Consider the following 12,027-nt stretch of genomic DNA (forward strand, 5'->3'; position numbering starts at 1 on the left):
AAGCCTGGATGCAGCAATGAAGACCTAGCATAGCCAAAAGTGAAAATAAATATTTTTAAGTGGTTTATTTGAGAAACTAAATATTTAATAATAAATAAGAAGTGGTTTCTGATCTAAAGTGTTCCCAGGTTGTCAGATTTCATACAGACTTCAAAGAAACTTTAAAAGGAAAAAGAGAAGCAAATGTACAACTCAGTTTTCCTTAATACAATCCCTTTAAGAGCCTTTAGACAAACTCATCAGCCAGTCTCCACCTGAAAAGTGGAACAGTTCAATTTCAGATTTACTATACAGTGGTAAACATGAATGAGAAGTTTATATGGTTCAATCCTTAATTATCTCTAGGTGGAGTGGATACTTTGTAGGCTATCAGTGGAAATTTGCAGCTTGTTTATTGACCTGATTGAACTTGATGGAATGCAACCAAGGAAGAGTTTTATTTTTCTCCCATCACTCTTTCCCCTCAAGCTCAGATGAATCTACCCCTTAATAACTGTCCTACAGACCTCTGATTTTTCTGGTCACTTTCACAAATTAAAATGTCCAGACAGGTTTGGATCAGTTTTCTCACTCCAACTTGATGCTCACTTCTTCCTCTCACTCCTGACCTAGCAGGCCTGGGTATGAGGAACTTGTGGGTGAAGAGAAGGCTTGTATGGTCTCTAGCCACCTCCACTTCCCCCTATTCCTCCTCTGGGCTGGTGGGTACAGTATAGTATAAGAATCTCTTCAGTTCAGTTCAGTTCAGAATCTCTTACCTAGGGCTATTTCCCTCTTTTTTTCTTGACTAACTCTAGGTCGCCATTCATTTCCTCTGTGTTGTATAAAACCAAGTGATGTTTCCATCGTTGTTGTTTAGTTGCTAAGTTGTGTCCAATTCTTTTGCAATACCATGAACTGTAGCCTGCCAGGCTCCTCCATCCATGGAATTTCCCAAGCAAGAATACTGGAGTGGGTTGTCATTTCCTTCTCCAAAGGATCTTTCCAACCTAGATTTCGAAGCCATGTCTCTTGCATGGGTGGGTGGATTCTTTTACCACTGAGCCGCCAGGGGAGCCTGATTCTACCTTAGGCAAATGCAGAGTCTTAAGAGCACCCTGCTTAGAAAGCCAGTCCACTGTAGTAATAAACTGCATAACCAGAAATGAGATCCCAATCTCCCCTCTTGAAAGCACCCCAATCTCTGTAATACTTCTCTTAGAAATTTCCTCTCTTAGCTAGAGGGAATAGCCTCAAGAGAGGGAAAGAAAAGACCACAGTATTCCTCCCAAGCCGGCAACTTCTCTCCTCTTCAGTCTTTTATTAATGCAAGGTTCATAGAAATAGATGGAAATGAAAACTGGGATAAACATTGAGGTTTCCAAGGTCCTCAAAGTAGTGTCTGACCTTATTCACTTGGCACTTGATTCCCTTTGACATGAACTTTGGGTTCTCATTGCCAATCCTGGGCAACCAGCAAAGTTCCTATTCAATAATCTACAAGTATAATGATAGTACTAGTCTATACATTATCTAAAATCTGCAGGAGCCTTGCTTGTTTGTGTGTCATAACACCACAGCTAGTATAGGACACTCAAGATCTTTTTAAAAGCAGCTTACATTCAAAGGGAGAAATATAAAAATACACTTATGTGCATGTAACAACAAACATTACAAAATCAGTGATGAGTACTATGCAGGTGATCATCACGGGAAGTAACTGAAGCAAATTTACATTACATGATCAAGAAAGGTTGTTCTAAAGAGATGACATTTGTGCTGTGGTTTGAGTTAACAGAACTAGTATGGTAAGATCAAGAAGAAACATTCAAGATAGTGACAATGGCTCATACAGAAGCCCTAAGATGAGGCTCTGTGGGTGGAGCCCAGTAGGAGAGAGGGCAAAGATAGAAGTTTGGGTCAGAGATGTAGCTAGGCCACAGATCTCCTGGGAATTTTTCACTGAAGTAATGATTTCTTTTCATTATATTCTAGATGAGATAGGAACCCACTGGAAGAGTTTAAGCAGTGAAGTGATGAGATAAAGGTTGGATTTCTTTAGTGGCAAATTTCTTTTGGCAAACGGGGATAAAATGGAAGGGAATAGTAATTCAAATCAAAAATGGGTGTTTGGGCTAGGTCTACAGAAGTGAGAATAGAGAAATGAGAGGGTTGAACAGAATAATGCATCAGACTAGCTGGTAAACTGGACTTGGAGATGAGGAAAGGAGAGAAATGAAAAGTAACACGCACATTTGGGGCTTGAGGATCTTTGTGGGGGGGCAGCGACATTTCTGGAGAAGAGGAAAAATAGAGAAGTAGTTCTGAGGTTCAAGAGCTGTCTTTTAGTCCTATAAAGTTTGACATGACTCCATGTCAGCTTTTAAGGAAAAGGGTCCAGTAGGCAGTAGGCATTCAGAGATGTGAATCTGACGTTCCTGAGAGCAGCAGGGTTACATAAACATGTTTAGAAGTCTCCAGCAAACACATACTGAAAGGTGAAGAGTAGATGTGTTCATGGGCATTTAAATCTTGTTAAAATGCAGATTCTGATTTCGTGGGTCTGGGGTAGGGCCTGACAGTGTAGGTATCTAAGAAGCTCCGAGGTGATGCAGGTGCAGAGCTCATTTTGAGCAGCCTGAGTCTAGAGAGGATGAGCAGAGGGAGAAGGTAGACCTCTGAAGTCCAACATCCACATCAGGTGAACAGGGAATCAGGAAAGGAGGTGTCCCTCTCCCCCTCCCCTCAGTTCTTTCCATCCTCCCTCCCCACCTCTACCCAGAAACATTTATGAGACCAGTTAGGTGTCAGGAGCTGTGTTCAACAGTTTATGTTCCTCTATCAACTGACGGCTGCCAAACCTTAATTCAGTCTTTCGCTCTGCAGGTAAATTTCCCATCCCCTGCTGCTCAAACCTTTCTGCTGAACTCAGAGGCTCTGTTTACCTGTTTCCAGAAATATCCAGATTAGAAATTTAAGAATGTAAACACCTGTTTGAAAGGATCGCCTCAGGAGCCTTAACTATCTCTGGGTAGATGAGGCAGGGGAACAGGAAAATGCGGGGTTAGAAAGATTAGGCTAAGCTTGACCTTGGGGAAGAGAACAGCTGGGGATTTAGAATTTCAGCCCTCATCCAAATGCAGCCAAGTGTGGCATTTCTCCTTCTAATTTCAGGAAAGACGATAAAGACAGTTCCCTACAAAGTCAGGCTGGTGCTCCATCAAAACCAATACTGATTATGCCTGACAAAGAAACAAGAAAAGAAAGAAGCATAACAAGGAAAAAACCCACCACCAACATCTAGTTAAGGGAAAACTCAGACTGAACATGACTCATCTGAAAACAAACAAGTCAATTAACCAAGGATCTCGCTAAAGCAACCCAGTCCCCACTTCAGTCCAGCTACTAAATTGCTTCTTGCTTACTTCTCGGCTCAAAGACAGAAAGGAAACAGAAGGTGGGGATGCAGACTGGATTTATGCATGAAGAAAAAGATGGTGATAAAAGACAGGACTTTGAAAAGCAATCAGAGCTGCCAGCCTCCCAACAGAGAACTGTTTAAAATAGCACACCATCAAATAAGAACTGCATGTGTACCAGTCAAATCCTGAGATCCCTTTCGGACATGCTTTCCAGAATTCCAGAATAATATGACAAGTCTCCTTGTCTTTTTTCTTTTCTTTTCTTCTCTCTCTCTTACACACACACACACACACACACACACACACACACACTGTGTATACACACACAATCAAAGGATGTTAGAATCCAAGATGGCTCTAAAGAGAGGAGAGTGAACTTGAGATCTATGATTTAACAAAATATGAGAAGGAGTAGGAAGAGGATAGGTTGTTTCATTAGTTCATGGCTCTATTCCCTCTATTTTTAATAACATGAATGCCTTGCCCATGTGGAAGACTTCCCAGAGTGAAAGCAATTTCACACACATGATCCTATATAAGCCTTCATACCAATCTGTGAAGAAAGTAAAAAATATTATCTCTCTTGTTTTCACACATGAAGAAACAGACTAAGAGATATAATGGGATTTGTCCAAAATTACTTTGCAAATCAATGCAAAAGGACATAAACCAAGAGCTTTGGCTCTCAAGTTCAGGGTTCTTTCCACTCTACCAGACTAACTTTAAACTTTTGGTTGGAGATGTGAAGAGTGACAGCTTTGTCCTCGGCTCAAGCTGTGTGCCCTCTTCTAGGAAGTGTGCTGAGTTCTCAGAGTGCATTTTCTCATTCTAGAATGTGAAGGTCAACAAGTGAAGTCCATGAGTCTGTTGTTAAGTGCTGACAGGTCAAAACTGTGCTAGCTAGCGGCACAGGAGATACAGAAGAAGTTAAGGTGAACTAGATGCTTCAACAGTCAATACAGGCTTCTGGCAAGAGGTGTGAGAAAGAAGCTTTATTAGGAAGCAAGAAGGGGAAGTGATAATCATAATGATAGCAGTAGTGCATTTATTCATTCAGCTAGAATTTATTATGTTCCAGGCCCAGTGCTACCAGTGGAAAGATGATGATGGTGATGGAGATGACTGTCAATCGCAGAACTTTGGGCACAGGTTTGGCAGTCAAACTAACCTAGATTCAAATTCCAACTTCATCACTTACTGGCTGAGGGATTTTAGGCATCCATCCTTGAGCACAGTTTACTCTTTTCTTGAATGGAGGTGACAGTAACTTCCTTGCTTGCCTTTACATCATGTCTACCAAGTTGACCACCTACTCTGTGCCAGGCAAGGTGCTAAACGCTGAGGATACATAAAGGAATGAGACTTCACTTCTGCCCTTGAGGAGGCCATGTTCAGGTGGGGGTGGGGAGGCAGAATATAGGTTTATTCTAATACCTAGTGTCAATACCTATGAAAATATCAGGTATATACAATGCACTCTGGGAGCACAGAGGAAGGTGTGGTAAATTCTGCCTGGATTCAAGGAAGGGCTTCAAGGAGGAGGTACTTCAAATGAATCATTTAGATTTTTCACAGGTGGAGAGAGAAGAGTGAATGCAAAGGCAGAGGAAAACTTGAAATAGCTGCTTGTTGTGGGAATAGCAAGTTTCTGTTGTGACCATAAAACACATTTGTGGATGTGAAGGCCTTCCAGACTCCATAAAGCACCATCTCTGCACACTTAGGGGCACATTTTGTTTATACAGATCCAGGATCAGTCTGAGTCACTGAGGCTGTATCTCTTCTTGCAGCCTTTCCATCTTTATATCTGCCTGTACACTGCTTTCTGCTTCAGTTTCTGCAAAAAAAAACATGGCCTCCCTTTCACAGTCATGGAGCTGGACTCCCTCAAGCAAAGGAGACAGAGAACACAAGATTTTGTGAAAAGATGCAGAGGAATCATTCAGAGACACATTGTAAGAGGGCAGGCTGTCAAGTCGCCATCAGGAGCAATCACGTGTGCTTGTTTGTGGAAAGTAGAATACTGAAACAAAAGAGCTTCAGACTTTGGAGCAATCACATTAGGAACTATAATAACTTATTTCCTAATTATACAGGTAATGCATACTCCTCATACAATATTTGGAAATACAAAAAAACATATCCAAAAATCTCATCATTTAGGTAAATAACTTTTATCTTTTTTACTTTTTCCCCCCAAATTAGAATTATTCTAAATAAAGTGCTTTGTAAATAGACTGATTCCAGTTAAAGTTATGTTGTGAATATTTTCTCATGTCATGAAATTCTTCTGCAACATGACTGTTATTTTGAGAGATTGCATATATTAAAAAAAAAAAATGGATTCAGAAAACATAATGAATGCCCATGTACCTTCCTACCAGCTGGAGTCTGTCATGATGGTTGTGGTGGTCGATCTGCAAAGAGGCAGGGCATGGCCCCCTCTACAGATCACAGCCTCAGCCATCCTGCCTGCTTCCCCAGTACCAAGAAGTTCTTAGGCTGGCATGTGGCTAGACAGAAATAACTCCATGGCTCACCTGAACAAGCTAGGTCTGGAGGTGTCCTCATCAGGTGCTTTCTGCTCTCTTGCAGATCAGACCACTAAGGAAAGGCTTTCATTGTGTGTACAAAATTCCTGTGTGTAATGACTACGTGCTTGCTTGTATCCTTACTGGACTGCTTTTCAGGACAGAGAATCTTGTCTTTGTTGTTCATTTCAGCACCTACCATCGTGCCTTGTAAGTGTTAAAAAAGGTGTGGCTGGAAATTTCTAGCTCTGGGGCATGATAACCTAGAGGTTAAGAAAATGAGCTTTAAAATTAGACTCCCTGGGTTTCCGTCTCAGCTCTATCATTGTCTTCTTATTTAACTAACTCTCTAAGCTTTAGTTGCATCATGAATAAAATTGAGATAGTCACAGTTCCCACCCGCCCCTCAGCTGTTCTCAACCTTTGAGGCCAACAGCTGCATTCTCATGACCCCTTCACTGTGGCCTAATATTCCACCAGGAAAAATCCATTCCATTATGATAATCATAGTCCTTGGAATGTTGAATCAGCATATACATGCTCCCTTCCACTGGGAGCTGCCCTACCCCAGGCTCCACTAAGTGAGACTTGGTTTTTAAACTCCCCTGACTCTGAGCTGCAGCTGATTGGTCTAGAGATGGCACCTGCACCAAGCGTGGCTAAGAACTCCCCTCTCTAGGATTTTTGAAACAGAAACCCAGAACGCCAAGGCTGGTCCCTCCTAGAGGCAGATGTAAAATTCAAGACTTTTCCTACTATGTCTCTCACCCTGGGAAAATACTGATCTATGGTGAGAGCAAATGAAGTTACACCATGGAAAAGAGCAGAAGGATTTTGAACCTACGTCCTAGAGTTCCCAAGACCCAGTTGCATGCCTGCTATTCCTGAATGTTGGTAGTTAGACTATTCCTTGATTTTGGTTTCCTAAGGACAAAAAATTCCTCTCCATGGTTACATTCAAGTTTCCTTGTGTCACTCGTAACCAAGACGAAGGAAGGGAGAGAGAGAGGAGGAGGAGGAGGCGGGGGGTGGGGGGAGTAAGGAAGAGTAGGAAAGAGGGGAATGAGAGAGAAGGGAAAGTGAGGGAAGAGAAGACTATTAGTTCAACTCTTTGAAAGTATCTCCAGAGGGAGCAGTGCATTCCATCAGTGACACTGAAGAGTAAGCATCAGAGAACTTCAAATGTGGAAAGGTCCCTAGATATAATTTAAACAAACCTGAACTCCTCAATTACCTGAACTCTGCAGTGAGAAAACTGCAGAGCAAGAGGAGACAGAACTTGCCCAGATCAGAAAAGCAGAGTCACAGTGCCTTAGTTCAGGCTATCATTACATAATGACACCGACTGAGTGGCTTGAACAACAGAAATGTATTTTCTCACAGCTCTGGAGTCAGGAAGTCCAAGATCAAGGTCCAGCAGGGTTTAGTTTCAGGTGCAGGCTCTGCCTGGCTTGTAGATGGCTCTCTTCTTGCTGTGTCCTCACATGGGAGAGAGAGAAAGAAGAGAGAAGCTCTCTGGTATCTCTTCTTACAAAAGCACAGATCCCATAGTATCAGGGCTCCACCTTCATGATCTCATCTAACGTAATTACCTCCCAAAGCCTCCATTTCCAAATACCAAATAACATTGGAGATTAGGACCTCAACATATGAATTTTGATGAGACACAGTTTAGTCCATAATATACAGCTTTGGGCTTCCCTGATGGCTCAGCTGGTAAAGAATCCACCTGCAATGCAGGAGACCCTGGTTTGATTCCTGGGTCAGGAAGATCCCCTGGAGAAGGGATAGGCTACCCACTCCAGTATTCTTAGGCTTCCCTGGTGGCTCAGCTGGTAAAGAATCTGCCTGCAATGCGGGAGACCTGGGTTCGATCCCTGGGTTGGGAAGATCCCCTAGAGAAGGGAAAGGCTACCTGTGCCAGTATTCTGGCCTGGAGAATTACATGGACTGTATACTCCATGGGGTCTCAAAGAGTCAGACACGACTGAGCGACTTTCACTTTCACACAGCTTTAGGATTTGTGGACCTGGAATGTCTTTAAAGATCATCTGGTCCAAATTCCTTGTTGGCAAGTGGGAAAATTAAGGTCCAAGCAAACATAGAGATTTTCCAAGGGCCCATCATGACCCAGTGGACTTCCCCGGTGGCTCAACAGTAAAGAATCCGCCTGCAATATAGGAAATGTGTGTTTGATTCCTGGGTCAGGAAGATCCCCTGGAAGAGGTCATGGCAACCCACTCCAGTATTCTTGCCAGGAAAATCTCATGGACAGAGAGCCTGGTGGGCTACAGTTCATGGGTTCAGAAAGAGTCAGACACAACTGAAGCAACTGAGCATGCATACATGCATTGTGACCTAGTGGCAGTTTTTACCCATCAAATTATTCTCTGAAAGGCTAAGAAAATCTAAAGGTGTCAAGAAGTATGAGAGGCTGCAAGGAAGTTGCTGGTGAGGCCTGTAATGAGTGAGATTAAGGGTGAAAACAAAGACATTCAAATTTAGCCAGTTCCACAATCCCCACAGTTCTGTTAGGGGGGATGGATCAGACAGGTTAGTACACAGATTACAGGACATTGTAAGCCTTGTCCATTTTTTTCATTCTTCTGCAGCCAGCCACCGGGCAGCAATTATCCATTCACTCCACGTTGGTGCATATTTGGATATGCAAATAAACTGTGTTCATGCATAATTAAGACGGACACTGTGGAAAGTTTCATTTTCCAGCTTGCCAGACGGCTGGAAACAAAGGTTTGCACGAAGCCCTGCCTCACCTCCTTGTCTTAGGTTATGGGTTGAGGGTAGCGGCATCCAGTCTCCTCCTGCCCTGCCATGTTCTGTTACTGCAGCAGAGAGCCTCAGGGGTAGTCCTTATTTCCCTCGCAGACCTGGAGAGACCCTGAGGCTTTCCACAAAAACAGAGTACTTTCTGTCTCCAGTAAGAGCAGAGGTAGGTATCTCCATGCCCAGATGCAGAAGTTCACCCTCTTTCTAGAGTCAGCAGGCTCACTTTATGATCCAAGAGGGGGTTATTTCTGAAGGACAAACACTTGGGGAATGTTTTTTAAATTTATTTTTTAATTGCAGGATAACGGCTTTACAATGTTGTGATGGTTTCTGCCGTACAACAATGCAAATCAGCCATAATTATACATATATCACCTCCCTCTGGAACCTCCCTGCCCTCCCCATCCCACGCCTCCTCTAGGTCATCACAGAACAGCTGGCTGGGCTCCCTGTGTCATACAGCAACTTCTCACCAGCTATCTGCTTTACACATGGTGTATCTATATGTCTATGCTAGTTTCTCCATGTCCCACCCTCTCCTTCCTCCACTGTGTCCACAAGTCTGTTCTCTATATCTGCATCTCCATGCCTTCCCTGCAAATAGCTTTGTTGATATCATTTTTCTAGATTTCATATATATATATATGTGCATAAATTGATATTTGGTTTTCTCTTTCTGACTTATCACATTCTGTATAACAGGCTCTAAGTTCATCAAATCAGAGCTGAACTAACTAATTTGAGTCCGTTCAAATTCAAACAGACTCAAATTCATTCTTTTTTATGGCTGAGTACTATTCCATTGTATATATGTACCTCATCTTCTTTATCTATTCATCTGTCAGTGGACCTTTAGGTTGCTTCCATGTCCTAGCCATTGTAAATAATGTTGCTATGAACACTGGGGTACACGTGTCTTTTTCAATTATGATTTTTCTCAGGGTATATGCCCAGTAGTAGGATTGCTGGATCATATGATAGTTTCATACTATTCATGGGATTCTCAAGGCAAGAATACTAAAGTGGTTTGCCATTCCCTTCTCCAGATGAGACGGTTGGATGGCATCACCAATTCGATGGACATGAGTTTGAGCAAACTTCAGGAGTTGGTAATGGACAGGGAAGCCTGGTGTGCTGAAGTCCATAGGGTTGCAAAGAGTCTCAGACACAACTGACTGACTGAACTGACTGATGGTAGTTTTATTCCTAGCATTTTAAAGGAATGTACTCTGTGGACATGAGTTTGAGTGAACTCCGGGAGTTGGTGATGGACAGGGAGACCTGGCGTGCTGTGATTCATGGGGTCGCGGAGAGTTGGACACTCCTGAGCGACTGAACTGAACTGAACTGAACATACTATTCTCCATAGTGGTTGTATCAATTTACGTTCCCACCAACAGTGCAAGAGGGTTCCCTTTCTCTCCACATCTTCTCCAGCTTTTATTGTTTGTATATTTTATGTTTTTATAAGTAGCATGCACATGTTATTAAACCATTGCCTCCCAACTCCAAATACACGCTTTAATACAGCTCAGTGATGTTGGAACCAAGACTCAAATCCCCAAGGAGAGGAACACAGTTGTTCTGGACTTTCTTTCTCAGAGGAGAGGTAAAGAGGTTGGTTCTGGGAGTGTGACAAGAGGTTAGAAACGGAAACAGTCTGATACTGAGCCAACCACTGCTTCCAGGTAAGGAGCTGTGCTGGGCTAACAGTAGAGGAATAGGAAGGAAACTGGGAACAAGAAGAACTTCTCCCTATTTCGGCCTCTAGTCTTGCAGAAACTAGCATGAAGCCAGCTAATAACAGAGAAATGCATTTGTATAGTCCCAGTCCCAGCATTGCAAAACAGTGTAAGAAATGGTAGATTTGAAGTTGAGAGACAGTCATAGCTTAATAACCAGCACAGTGCACCCCTTTGGTTACTCAGCACCCACACCCAGCTCTGTATATATTTGAATATCTCAGATGTAATCAGAGCTACTCCTGAATATTCTCTCAATTAAACACCATATTGTAACACTAATCACCAACGTCAGTCCTTATGTGGAATAATAAGGGGAAAGCAGGAGAGAAAGAAAAAAAGAAAATAGTGTGTGCATATTTATTTGCATGTGTATGTATGTGTATGTGTGTGTATGTATTCATAACAAACAAATAGCTGCTACCATCCTTGTTTCTTTCATGGGTCAAAGGCCATAGTTGGTATTTATAACTTCCTTACTATTCCTTGTTTCCTTTGTTCTCAGCCAGGACCTCAAATGACTGGGTTCTTTACCTGACAGTGTGATCTAAATCTTCATTCTTGAGGAGCTTGAATCATTTGTCCTGTCTCACTCTGGTTGCTATTGTTTTCCATTAACTTTTACTATTGGGTATGTCATTAAAGAGAGGTAAGCTGATCATCCGGACATTCCTCGGCAGGTCATACTGGTCCACTATATTGATGACCTCATGTTAGTCAGAATTCCAGGGCAGAAAATGACAAGTCACCTGGATGCCCTCCTCTGACACATGCAAAACAGAGGCTGAGAAATAAACCTTAGGAAGATTCTAGGCCTGCTATATAACCAATGTTTATAGAGATGCACTCAGTTCTTTTACAGTGCTTCTTTTGAAAACATAAATTTGTTCCAAAATGATTGACATTTTAGGAACAATTTGAGCATAACAACAATTTCACTTGTGTTTGTGAGTGTTTTTGTCTTGCAAGAAACACTAAGTAAGCTATGAGAACACCAAGGTGAATAAAGCCACCTAGGAATAAACACAGTGGCTCAGTGGTAAAGAATCTGCCTGCCAATGCAGGAGACATGGGTTTGATCCCTGGGTCAGTAAGATCCCCTGGAAAAAATGGCAACCCATTCCAGTATTCTTGCCTGGGGAATCCTATGGACAGAGGAGCCTGGTAGGCTATAGTCCATGGGGTCATAAAAGAGTCAGGCATGAATTAGAGACCAAAGAACAGAAACACATGTACACACTTCAAACATGTACCAGCTACCTCATTGTACTGCATGTGTTATGAGCCACGCTCATCCATATCTGGTATAAAACTGTGTCCAATTTCAAATAACCCTCCATTTACCACTTCACAATAATTCACAAGTTGCAACTTCATAATGGCCACATCCATAATCAAACTTCATATATTTTCCAAGGTGAAATTTCCTATTTATTAGTAGTAATTATGTCACCTACCTCTTTTGTACCTAAATTTCTTTCTCAGTTCACATCTTTGACTTTTCTGGGGAATCCCTAACACCCACAAAGTAGGTAAAAGTCCAGGACTATTCAGTAGGAGTCAGCT

This window comes from Moschus berezovskii, chromosome 4 (assembly GCF_049115385.1).
Source record: "Moschus berezovskii isolate FMDL1 chromosome 4, NW_MosBer_1.0, whole genome shotgun sequence".
NCBI classification, from domain to species: Eukaryota; Metazoa; Chordata; class Mammalia; order Artiodactyla; family Moschidae; genus Moschus; species Moschus berezovskii.